This window comes from Gavialis gangeticus, unplaced genomic scaffold (genome assembly GCF_001723915.1).
Source record: "Gavialis gangeticus isolate Ggan-Ray unplaced genomic scaffold, GavGan_comp1, whole genome shotgun sequence".
Lineage (NCBI taxonomy): Eukaryota > Metazoa > Chordata > Crocodylia > Gavialidae > Gavialis > Gavialis gangeticus.
In genome coordinates, this window is record NW_017729032.1 from 48,394,275 (window position 1) to 48,407,535 (window position 13,261).

Consider the following 13,261-nt stretch of genomic DNA (forward strand, 5'->3'; position numbering starts at 1 on the left):
GAAGAGGTGAAATTAATAGTGTGTAAAAATGGTCGTCCCAGTGCAGTAAGGAGGACTGAGCTGTGATTACAGAGGAAATATTACAAAATGTGTGCAAGTGATTCATGCTGCCATTTAGCTTCCAGTGTTCAGTATTCACTACCCACACTGCAAAAATGTATAAACATTTTGGAACCCTTCCAGTCCATTAAAATGGGGTTCCTCTGTGTCACAGCACCAATGAAAATTCAGGTAATATCTGATTAGTTAAAGGAGTTCCAATAAGAGAATATGGGTGTAGCAAGCTTACCTTTTTCATGGCTTGGGTAGAGTCCCAAGCTTGAGGGTCTGCTGTTTGATTGGCGGAGCTTGTCCACCAATCCGGAAACAGCAAAAGGAAGCAATACCATGCAATTTTCCGAAGGGAGGGGGCAAGGAGCAGCTGGACCTGAATGATAACTGCACTAGCCAGGTCTGGAGTATAAAAGGGGAGAGTGCTCGGCGGGCTGGGGAGAGAAAACAAGGGACAGCAAGGAGAGAAGAGCTCCAGAGATGGCCATCCTTGGGACCCTGCTTGAGCTTCAGCAGTACGTGAATCGGCACATGGGGATCAGGCTCTAGGAGCCACTTGAGGCAGCTTAAGCCTGTGTAGCCAGCAAGCGGCTAGGCAGTTCGTGTGCAGATCGGCACATGGAGAGCTGGCCCTGGGAGCAGCTCAAGGCTGCTCAGGCCCTGCACAGTGTGCAGATCGGTACACAGAGACCTGGCCCATGGAAGCAGCTCGAGGCTGATCGGGCCCCACACAGTATGCAGATCAGCACATGGAGAGCTGGCCCTGGGAGCAACTTGTGGCTGCTCAGGCCTCAGCCAGTGTGCGGGCAGGCGCACGGAGAACCGCCTTGGAAGCAGCTCATGGCTGCTCACATTAGTCCCAGCCCTAGGCTAAGTGACTGGAGCCCCACAGTGCGACTCCACCTTTAACTAAAAGAGCCCCAGGGCCCAGAGCAGGGCCCAGGAAAGGGGAGAACCCCCGGTGTGGGACCAGGGAGTCGGAGCCTGTAAGTGCTTGGCTCCCATGGGAAAGAGTGCTGGGTGCTCAGTGTGGGGTGCTGGGCCGTCAAGGAGAGACAAAGGTGCCATTGGAGAGAAGCTCTTGCAGGATCAGCCACCAGGGAACAAGCCTTGAGTTCTCCAGAGAGGAAGTATTAGTTACTGGGGAAGCAGGCCATGCAGGGGAGGCTGACATGGATGAGGAGGGTCTGCTGCCTCCACCGTCCATTGCGGGAGGGGTGTGTCCATGTCCCAGGGCCCTAAAGGGGAGGGACTTCAGGGAAACCCCTCGGGGAGGTGCTGAGTGCACTCCCTATTTTGAGATGGTCATTGTGTTAAGGGCTATATAGCTAGGGGTATTCTTGAAGGGGGTATATATGGTTTATGTGTTTTAATGCCTCAATGTATATATTGGTATTGTTATTCATAAAAGTTTAAAGAAATAGTATTGTTAATTTACTTGGGTTATATAGGTTAATATCCCTATGTGTTAATTGTGTTGTATAGGTTGTAAGTTATTTGGTTCATTTTTGGTATTATATGTGAACTGTGGAATATTATATATAGTATTATATGTTAAGCCTTGTAAATATTCTGTTTTATATTGTCTGTATTATTCTTGTAATAAATTGTACATAGGTAAGTACTTGGTTTCAGCCTAGCTCTATTGAGAGCGGAGGAAGCTGCTCTAGTAGCTGACCCCTTCCTCAGCACTCTGCCTGACCACCACCACTGTCATTGGAAGACAGGGCACACCCCTCGGGTGTACCCAGGCTACATGGGATTTTATTGCACATAAGCCTTAACGATTGAAACAATGAAAATCTTAGAATATAGGGCATGTATTTCTATATTTTCTTCACTACCTTAATACCTGGTCTCCTAATCTGACACTTCTAATGAAGGATGTATCCTGTGGCTTTCTAAACATGTAAACATGGTAGCATTTTCCCTCTGAGATGGCAAACCAAGTCTATGCAATTGTATTAATGGTACTTCTTCTCAGTACTGTCCTTTAACAATAGTTTTTAGTCAACACCAACAAGATACCACAATTGCTAGGCACAAAGAGACTTCTCATGAGAGGCATATGATTAGAAAGATTAGATATCTGCTGGAGAAGTGTCAAGTGACAGCTGAGGAAAAGCAGTGTTTGACAAGAAATTAAGATTTAAAAAAGCACAAGAAAATCAGATACAGAACACTCCACACCTTTCCCAGTCTCCCTTCTCTGGAGTGGATGCTCTTTTGGCATGGTACTTTAGTGATCACTGGGTTTCATAAACACAGACATCCTTAGATGAGAAGAACTGACAATAACTTTTATTTGTGGAGCTATAAACAAGCCTCTGCAGTCTCTTGGTTTCCCTGACTAGCTGCTTATCTGAGGGACCATCTCCCAGTTACCAGCTTCCGCAGTCTCCTCAGTTTGGAAGCATCTTTAAATTACAAATTCTATCACTACAGGTATATGTGAAGTGTCTTGATTCCACAGAGATGAAAAATGCTCATTAAAAAGCCTCATTGCGAGACTGGATTCTAACATTTGTGATGTTAAGGAAACGAGGATCCTTGTTATTTTTTCACTTGTGTTGTGGTAGCACCTAGGGATCAGAATCAGCTCCTATGCTAGGCACTATACAGATAGAAGCAGTTCCTGCCCCAGACAGCTTATGATCCAAACCAGGGGTTTCCTTGCAGTTCTTCTTAGGGTTTGTCTACATGGAGAAACTAACTGGAATTGTTGTTTTAAGCTGGTGAAACTCCCTGTGTGGGCACCTCTTATTCTGAATAACAACGTCACCCTCCCAACTCTTATTTTGGGAAGGAGGTTTCTGCATGAGGAGTTATTCCACAATAGCTATTCTAATTAATTTCCCCTTGGCTAGGGACAGACATTCAAAAAGCTGGAGCCTGAACTGATTCAACCTTACACAATGGGGAACTCCCTACTCAAGAGCACGGAGGCAGAAAGAGATCTTGGAGTCATTATTGACTCCAAGATGAACATGGGCCGACAATGCGAAGTCATGGTTGGCAGGGCTAACCGGACCTTGTCATGCATCCACAGGTGCATCTCGAGTAGAGCCAAGGAGGTGATCCTCCCCCTCTACGCGACGCTGGTCAGGCCACAGCTGGAGTATTGTGTCCAGTTCTGTGCGCCCCATTTCAAGAGGGATGTGGACAATATGGAGAGGGTCCAGAGGAGGGCCACCCGCATGATCCGGGGACAACAGGGCAGACCCTACAGTGAGAGACTGCGGGACCTGAACCTATTCAGCCTCCACAAGAGAAGGCTGAGGGGGGACCTGGTGACCGTCTATAGACTCACTAGGGGGGACCAGAAGGGTTTGGGGGAGACGCTGTTTCCCCTAGCGCCCGCTGGCATAACAAGGAGTAATGGGCACAAGTTGATGGAGAGGAGGTATAGATTGGACATCCGCAAGAACTACTTCACAGTTAGGGCGGCTAGGAGCTGGAACCAACTTCCAAGGGAAGTGGTGCTGGCCCCTACCCTGGGGGTCTTTAAGAAGAGGCTGGATGCCTACCTGGCTGGACTCATTTGAGTCCTGTTTCTTGTTTTGGGGTTTTTGTTGTTCTCCCTCCCTGGCGGGGGGTCGGGCTAGAAGATCTACTAGGTTCCTTCCGACCCTTAATCTATGAAAAACCTTTGCAGGTTAGTCTAACCGGCCTAGGCTGAACTGGTTTGTAATAGGACAAACATCCTATCTGGACTGAGGCAATGCAGGCACCAGGTCTGCCCAGTGTTCCCCGCTTGCTGCTGCAGCAGCAGGCATCATGGCCCCTGCGGTAGAGTGGGGCAGAGAGGAGAGTGCTTATTCAGCTGCTGCCGCTAGCTGCCCCACTAGGCCACAGCTGAAGCTCAGGGGAGAATAATGGGGGGAAGCATCCACTGACTGGGAGCCCAGGGGCTGCAAGTTAACCCCTACAGGACTGCAAGCGCTCAGGGCCAGCAGTTGAATAAGCCCCCTCTTTCTGGGAGGGGTTTTGCCTCAAGCACAAAATGAGCATCATGGTCACTCACCCGGCATCTGGAGCAGGGAGTGGTGAGTGACTGTGATGGGGAGCAGTCCTTGATGGTTTCCTGGAGTGCGAGCCCCTTCCCAGTGCAGGGCCATGCTGTGGGGCTAGCAGAGCTGCTGTGGAGTGCAGCGGCACTGCGGGGGGCTTGCAGGGCTCTTGTCCATTCCAGACCCCAGTGCTCACTGGGAAGGGGTTTGCGCTCTCTCACATTAGGACAGGGGCTGCTGCCCCCAATAAGGGCCCTGGCCCATCCCGCTGCAGTGGCGGGGAGGGGGCACAGCCAGGCAGGACAGTGCATCCAGTGGCACCTTTCAAAATTCCATTTGTAGAAATTTGGTTTTGGTTCTGAGATGAATTTGTTCACTTCTGTTGACAGGCGAAGGAAACTGTAAGAATTCAGACCAACGTAGGGCTTGTCACAAATATTCAAAACAATAAAAATAACAGGAAAACAAAAAGAGGAGATTAACATGGAAGGAGGGAGGGGAAAGGGGAGAGAAGGATTATGTGATTCTGCTTTAGCTCTGTTCAGAATATGGCCTTTGCACATTTGACAGAGGGTCCAAACTTTGTGAACCTAATCCATAATGAAATGGGAAGCAAACAGGAATAATCTTAGGCCCAAGAAGAGTATTTCATGCAAGCACCCCATTATGCCTGGTTGGAGATGATGAAGAACAAAAACAACTTCACCCCCTGCTCAGCCTGGGATTAAAAATGACAACTGCATTATGCTTCTAGATACTGTTGATGCCTGAGAATAAAGAGCCCTCATGAGGTTCTGATCTAACAGGCTCCTCTTCAGAGCTGTCCCAGTAGGCTCACCCAGAGCTTACTGTCATTTTGTTTTCCCTACAAGTCAGTGTTCTCTAGGGGATTTCTTATGACTGCCTCCAGCACACCCAACCTGACAACTCTTAAATAGGCTCCAGTCTCAGCCTTTCCCGCACCCTCCATGCAGACAAGCAGACACAGATACAGTCCAAAACAACAAGAATTCTGTAAAAATAAAGTAAATAAAGGACCTGGAACTGTGTAGGAAGCAACATAAAATGCAGGGTTTGAAGCTAATTAGCCCTTGAACTGTCAGGCCCAATTACTTCCAGTGGGCTCTGACATTTCTAAGATTAATTAGGGAGCTAGCTGTCACATTTAACAAAGAGTCACCATTACATGGGCAAGATCTACCTGCTTTCTGCACACAATGTCTTGGAATTTTACAATGTGAAACTATATCCAAATGCTAATGGGGGAGCCTGTGATAAAACTTTTGCATTCCTATTGAAGAATGCATTGTATTTATTTGCTAAAATATAATCATGCAGGTTTGAAAGAAAAATGTAAATATCTAGACATTGGTTTTAAGCTGGTGTAACTGCCAGGGAGACGTGTTTTTGTTCTAAATCTACTGGGATAGTAGGGATCTTGGTTTTCTCTGATTAAAAAAAATCCCCAATTTTCAGTTTAAAAAAGTAACCATTTTTCCATGATTAAAATGAAACACCACTATCTATCTATCTATCTATATAGCTATCTTAGTGGTGTTTCATTTAAATCACAGAAAAATGTGGATTTGGGGTTACTTTTTTTTAACCAAAAATTGGGGCTTTTTTTAAATCAGAGAAAAGCAGGATCCCTGGATATTAGCACTCTTCATTTATTCAACATAAAAGTATTATGTAGCTTAAACTCACCATGGGACAGCTCCAGTCATATTGCAGTGTAACTGTGCTTGGAACCAGCTTTCCAAAATGTTTAAGGTCTACAGTGGATAGTTAAAAAAATCCATGTATGAACAAAAGAACCACTTGCTGCATTTTAATTCTGCTATTTTACTATTGTTTGGAAATTATTGAATTATTCACTAAAAATATTTTTTAAAAAGCAAAGGCAAACTGTGCTGTTCTTACCTCAGTTTCCATGATTGGGCACTTCACAGATATGGAGGTCCATAAGCTAGCAGAGGACAGGGCTGAAGGAGCAGCTGTAGTTTGAATGTGATTTTGGCTATAAGAATCTTCCTCACATCCAAGTGCTGAAGGCCTGGGGACTACCTTCTGCAGTGAGACAAGCTCACTGTCCTACAGAATGAACTGGAAGAAGTTGTAACCTGCTGAGTTTGCTGCCACTTTCATGACTTTTCTCTCTGCAGGAGAAAAGTTAAGACCTTTACCTACAGTTGTATATCAACAGTATCATGAGAAACCATACGTAGAAGCCCCTTAACTCAGGATAACTTATTGCCATGTATCTATGGCAATCAGTTCTTATAGGATCAGGACCCATATGAACAGTCAGTGTTAACCAAGAACAACAACGATTCATGATTAATTCGCCCTTCAGTGAATTGTTCCCAGTATACGCCAGTTAAAAAAAAATGAAACTACAGTTCATTATAGAATCATAAAATCAGAGGAAAAAATGGCCTGAAAGGGACCTCAAGAGATCACCAAGTCCAACCATCTGCTCAAGGCAGGATCCTCCTTGTCCTGGACAAATGGTTATCCAACCTGCACTGAAGAGCTTCCAGTGACAGAGTTAAACACATCACATATGGACCCACAGCAGATTTCCAACATAGCAGCACTGGCATGTGGCCTTGTGGATGTATTTTATATGATGCAATGCATATAGTTAAAACAAACCAAAGCAAAAAAAGAATTATTTGATAACATTTTTTGTGGAGAGCCACAGGTAACAAGCTAAAGAGCCACTTGTGCCTCACAAGCCATTACCCACATAACCACCTATAGACAGCTATTGGGTGGAAGCTACTTCCCAGAGGTGAAGCCAAAACTTCACTCAGAAGGTGGTGGCACCTGCAGTTATTTGTCTGTCTGGTGAAAAAGGATTCCACAAACACAAGACAGCTGCAAAAAGCATTAAGTCTCCTGGGCTAGAGACAGACATTCAAAAAGCCTGAGCCTGCACTGATTCAGTCTTTGCAGGTTAGTCGAACCTACAGAGAGTGAACTGGTTTGCAAGCAGATAGATGTTCGGCACATGCCTGCAGTGGCTCAAGCCACAAGCCTGGGGCGCAAGAGCAGCCCTCCCTTCCACAGGGAAGCTGAGCTGAGAAGGGAAGGGTGGCATGGCCAGGCCCACCCCAACAGTTCCCTGATAGCCGGGAGTAATCTGGGCACCATGATAGTTAAGTGCCTCCCGAGGCTGGTGGGGCGCGGCAACCTCCCACAAGTGGCAACGGCGGCAAGGCAGCAGTGAGCAAGGAGCTCCTGCAGGCAGCCGTGGCAGTGTTGCCGGCAAAGGGGAGGATGGCGAGCGCAGATACGGCCAGGAGCGTTGGTGGTGATGAGCGACCACCCACAGATGCCACCGGTGGTGTTGACGGCAAGCCGGGGGGGAGGGGTGGCGAGTGGTGATCACCAGCAGGCATGGCTGGCAGTGTCGGCAGCAGACAATCTCAGGGGGAACACGTGCATCCCTATGCACTGCCAATGCTGGGCACACAGGGCTGCTTGGCCCCAGAGGGGAATTCTTCCCTCTCCTCCTTTTCCCCCACTACTGTGGGGCTAGGAGGGAGGCCCTGTTCGGTGCTGGAAAGGCTCTTCTCCCTCCTCCTTCCCCCTATCGTGGGGTGGGGAGGGGGGCTCTGTGAGGCTTCCTGGCCCAGAGGGGATCTCTTCCCCCTGCTTCTCCCCCATTGCTGTGGAGTGGGGAGTGGGGCTCTATGGGATGCTGCCCGACCCCCCGACTTCTCACCACCCAGGACAGGGGGAGGCTTTGTTCCATGCTGGGGGGAACTCCCCACAAGGCTCCAGCTCCCACCTGGAGGGCCACAGCCTCTATCCCCCACAGGGCCCCAGCCCCTCCACCTGGGGTTCCAGGGCCCAGCTGGGTCCTGCTAGCCCTGGGATACCTCTGCTGCCAGGCCGGGCTGGGCCCTTGGTGGCAGGACCTGATGCAGCACGCGGTCCCCGCATGCTGGGCCCAGCCAGGTCCTGCCACCCTCAGGGCCCCTCTGCCACCCAGCCGGGCTGGGCCCAGGGTGGCAGGACCCAGCTGGGCAGGGATTGGACGCAGCTGGGCAGGGATTGGACACACCAGGGTGAGGGGCCAACCATGGCAGCCAGAGCGTCATTCTTGCAACCAGAGTATCTCCCTGGAGGACCCAGCCTCTGGTTGCCTCAGGGCATGGTCCAGGACTGTGCCCTGCCCTGCTTTTTTTGTTTCAGTTTTTTTAGACCCCAGAGGTCTAATTTTCTCCCCATGCTGCAAACTTGCAGTGTGGGGAACATTTTAAATTCCTGCATGTGCCTCTTGCCCCACCTCAAAGGGGTCTGAGGTGGGGCAAGAGGCACATGTGTGCTCGTCTGGGCGTGCCCTGTGAGTGCAGAGCTGCAGGTGCGGTATGGAGCCATAGGAATAGAAGTGGCTGGGCAGGCTGGATGGGGCTGCTCTTCTTGCCCCCAGTCCAGACCTGACTGCCTCTTATCATGGCTCCATGCCGTGCACCTACAGCTGCACACTCATAGTGGGGTAGCCCCACACTGGACTCAGTGGGGAAGCAGGGTGCAGGGCTCCCTCCACTCCTGACAGAGTGCTGGGCCCTCACAGCGAGGAGTGGGGGAAGCAGCTGGCTCCAGTGTGGGGGTTCCCCCACTGCGAGGGCTGGAGCTGTAGGCTCAGACTCAGGGAACAGAGCCACGGGGATAAGGCAAGCTCCACTCCCTCCCCCTGTACAGCACTAGCTGGAGCTGTGCCTGCACCAGGCACCAGTGCCCTGACCTCCTTGCCTGCTGCTGCTGGCAGGCAGTGGGGGCTGCATACCATGTGGGGAGGGTGTGGGAGTCCTTACACGCCCCACCTTCCCTTATACCCCACACACCCACACCCCACTCAGCTGAGCTCTGCGCTCCTGCTTCCCCTCTGGGGGGAGGAAGAGGAGGAAGTGGAGGGGCAAGGTTCCCCCCAGCATAGAACAGAGCCTCCCCCTGCACCCCACCCCTGCTCTGGGGCCAGGCAGGATTGCATGAAGCCTCCCCACCCTCTGCAGCCCCACAGTAGCAGCAGAGGAAGGGGCGGAGGAGGAAGAATCCCCATCCAGCACCTCACAGAGTCCCCCTCCCCACCTTGGAAGGAGAAGGAGGGGGAAGAGTCCTCCCCAGCACAGAACAGAGCCCCGCCCCCCAACCCTGCAGGACACCCAATACAGCATTGCGCCATTAAAGTGAAGGGAGCAGGGAGAAGGGTTAATTCTTCCCTCTGTCCCTTCCCTGCAGCTGGGGTCTGCCAGCTCCAGGGGCCACCGCTGCAGCCGCCTCCCCTCTGCTCCCTGGCAGACAAGCTGACCCCAGCTGCGGTGGTGGAAGAGGGGAAGGACGGAAGAATTAACCTCCTCCCTGCCCACTTTGCCTTAACGGGGCCATGCCAGGCGGTGTCTCTGCTAGGACAGGTTCCTGCTCCAGCTAGAGAGCAGAGGGGTGGGGTTAGCCCTGCGGCTGGAGCAGAGAGTCCCACCCAGCCCAGAGAGCATGCTGGGATGCTGGGGGAGTCTGGTTTATCTTAAACCAGCAAGGGGTCTGGGACAGACATTGCATAAACCAGTTTGAGCCAAATCAGTTAAGTCTGATACTACATTCAACCAGGTTTATCTCAAACTGGTTTTGACCATTTTGAAACTGGTTTATGTACACTGAATGTCTGTTTTGTTACAGGTTTAAACCAGTTTCTGATCACTTAAACTGCTTTATGTGTTATATCTGTCCCTAGCCCTGTATACATGATCTTCATCACAGGCAGAATCAGTTCCAGTGTTTTTAGTGAATTAAGGAGTCATAGCAGACAACTGTCAGAGAGACAGAAGCTACTGGTACAGGATTTAGCCCACAAAGATAAGACATGGTATACCAAGAAGTAAGTCAGTGTAGAATTGATCTTCCTGTGATTTGTTATTTCCAGAAGCACCCACAGGCCCCAACTGAGGAGGACACTGTACAGACACACAAAAAGGCATAGTCCCTGCCTGAAGAATTTACTGTCTACAGAGAGGCAAAAATTAGAAGGAAATATTACCATCTTCATTTCATAGAGGTGGGGTGGTCTGAAGAGTTTACACAAACAGTGCAAGGTCATACACACTAACAGGTTTAGAAAAAATCAGGAACCAGAGGCAGATCTTCTGAGTCTGTCATGTGCCCTAACCACAAGACATCCTCCCTTTCATGAACAGCTATCCACACACTTTTTAAACCCTACTAGGAAACCAGCCAAGTAAGAACTGTGGCACAAATTCCAAATGCTTTATCATCCTTTGTGCCATCAAGACAGTGTTTGCAAATACTCAGTGAAGCCAGTCCAATGCCATTCTTCTTCTTCACCTTTAAAATGTTAATTGACTATACAAAGGAAGAGGAAAAAAAAGTTACTCAGCAGGCCACTGTTAATCATATATCAACATGCAAAAATGTAAAATCCTTGCCCCTTCGGGGTGCTGTAAGAAGTGTACAAACAGAGATAACAAGAAAGTTTGGTTTGTACTTTTTTTGGAAAGTACTGCAAAGCTACTAGGAAAGGAGAATTTAAACCTTTATTAATTGGATTTGGTATGTTTGCTGCTTTTTAAGATAACCAAGTACTTAAAAGCTAGTAAACAATCAGTGCATCAGTAACTGATGCTAAAGACATGAAGTCATTTGCATTATGCTTTGGATTATGCACAGAAGCCAATATGTAAATCAGTCAGTCTTATTTTGCTGACTCACTGACTTCCCCTTTCAAGATACAGTACAGTACTTGTGGCTTTGCTCAGAATACTGGAGAAAGAGCTTCTCCCTGGGCCGAAACATATTACCTGATGTGGGCTGGGCAGTCAACTACCAAACTAAGTTTTGATTATGTATACCAGAGGTGAATACTAACAGCTATTGAGGTCTGAGTTAAGATTCTTTTAGGGCCTGATCATTTTATGTGATAAATACCCTTTTATCAGGTACTGAATAGATTCAGCTTCCTGTAAAATCAGTAGGAATTAAGGGTGCTAGGCACTTCACAGGATTAAATCATATTTTTCAGTGACTAAATAACATGATATTCCTAAATAGTGCATGGGTTTTTATGAACATGGTGCTTAATTTTTTGTAGCTCTTCATATTTTATTCATTTAGCAGTGAAATCTTTTGCTGGCTCAATGTCCTCAGACTTCTCTGGGTGTAAAAGAAAAATATTAATTGTTTCATTTCCCAAAATGGCTTGGTCACTGGAAAAGAAAGCAGTGACATGCTAACTCCTCCTCCTCTACATCTAGCCTCTTACCAGAAGCACTACACCATTCAGGAACCAAAAGCCACCCTGGTGGGAGAAAAAACTGGCAAGAAATCCTCCCCTGTGCTTCCAAAGCACTGGAACTTTATCCTCCTCAAGGCACTTAGTCTGGCTTTTGAGACATGAATGTCTCAATGCCACCTGCTGGTGAGAACAAGGGAGGGAGACTGGATATTCATGTTCACGTTGTTTTTTAATAGAACATTAAGGTTTACTTTAGGAAAGATATTTGTGCTTACTGAGAAAAAAAATCCCCTACACTGATTCGGGAAGCAACAAATGTGAAGTTACTAATCTTCTCAGAAAAATATACCATAACACACTATTTTTAGTTCATTGCATTTGTCTGTCAACATAAAAAGCAAAGCCTGCATACAAGTGGAACATCACAGCTCAGGCTGTACACATGTAGAAACACTTAAATTTCTGCACTGGTTATGTGTTATGGCTCAAGGCTAAGCAACACATCTGATATGGGCAGAGATCTTAAGTATTTCTGGTCATATCATGTGTCATTAGTATATCATTCTGAACAAATCATTTCTCTTTTTATATTAATATGTTGCCCTCATGAAAATTTACTCATGTGTTTCATAAGTTATGGTGTACCATATAGCTCATTTCATGACAGAGGTATGTGTAATAGAATTTACTTATTTCAGTGATCTGGGATTCTGGAGATGTGCTCAAGTCCTTTCTCCACCACAGACTCCAGGACCTTGGGCAGATCAATGATCAACATCTATGCAGTATCTCAGTTCCCCATCCTAAATACAGGGATAATATTGCCCAACGTCATAGGAGTGTTTTGAGGAGGAAATGCATTAGTGATGGTAAGGAGCTCAGAGGTTAATGGGATAAAACGTATTAAGTACCTGCACAGAAACAGTGAATTTTATGGTTTTCTTAAGGTAATTTCTATAACAGTAAGAACAACAACAACAAAATCTATTTACAATAAATAGTTACCACAGCCTTGGCTGAGTCCCCCTCTGTGCTCACCAGACTTTAATATTCAGACTCAATATCTGGATCCCTCATGCCCCTCAGCCAGCCCCTCAACATTACAATGTCACACTGTTTCTAAGCTCTAGGCTTGTATCTCTGTCCCTGAAGCCCTTCTTTGAGATACAGGGCTCCTCTGTTCACTAGTGTGAGGCCCCAAGGCCAGTGATCAGACATCCTAGGAATCTTTTCTTATTTTTTAATTCAATAATAGTTTTAGGAAAAATATGGAAACAATCCTGGACGCAGGGACCGGAACCCAAGACTCCAGCCTCTCAGTTGCATGCCCTGCCTATGCACTGTTGTAGCATTTTTGGCTGCACTGAGGCCCAGCTTCATCAAGAAGTATGGAAAGTGCCCCAATCCCAGTCTCATCTCTGCCCTGGTGGTTAGAGCATTTTCCTGGTAAATAAGAAATACAGACTGGCACCCCTCAGGCTAAGGAGGATACTAAAACTAGGTTTCCCACTGCCTGGATCCCAGTCAGGCTGAGGCAGGCATAAGGCTGCTCTGGGGTGCACAGTTCTGGCCATAAGCCTTGGTATCTTGGGAACTTTCAGGTGAATCAGAGAGACATGTAATGAGTTTGGATGTCTACAAGATGAGGCAGCTTTTGAGCAGGGGCTTTTTGGAAGGCAGTTTTGGACTTACAAGCTGAAGTCCCCTAGGTTTGGTGTTAGGCACTGAAGTCTTTATCTGGCACTAGCTCTAAGTGACTTGCCCAGAACCTCAGAGAGCGTCAGTGCCAGTCAGGTTGAGAATTTATCATTTTCTGAATCCTAACCCTGTCTTTAAACAACTAGACTAAAAAACTTTTCAGGATTGGGATGCTCATGGGAGTACTAGAGAAAGAGAGCAGGAAGAGTTTGGTCCTATTTACCTGGAAAGTGTCTCACATATC

General features: G+C 47.7%; 1 long non-coding RNA gene across 1 annotated transcript in view; it reads right to left on the minus strand.

Annotated features, from left to right (window-relative positions):
• Positions 1-4,378: 4,378 nt before the first annotated feature.
• The window catches only part of LOC109303391, a 178,532-nt gene continuing 169,649 nt past the window's right edge, over positions 4,379-13,261 (minus strand). Inside the window, exons 3-5 of the long non-coding RNA XR_002099087.1 lie at positions 5,985-6,155; positions 5,769-5,836; positions 4,379-4,460 (exon numbers count right to left, since the gene is read on the minus strand). This is a non-coding gene — a long non-coding RNA (uncharacterized LOC109303391). The remainder of the gene's footprint in view (positions 4,461-5,768; positions 5,837-5,984; positions 6,156-13,261) is intronic.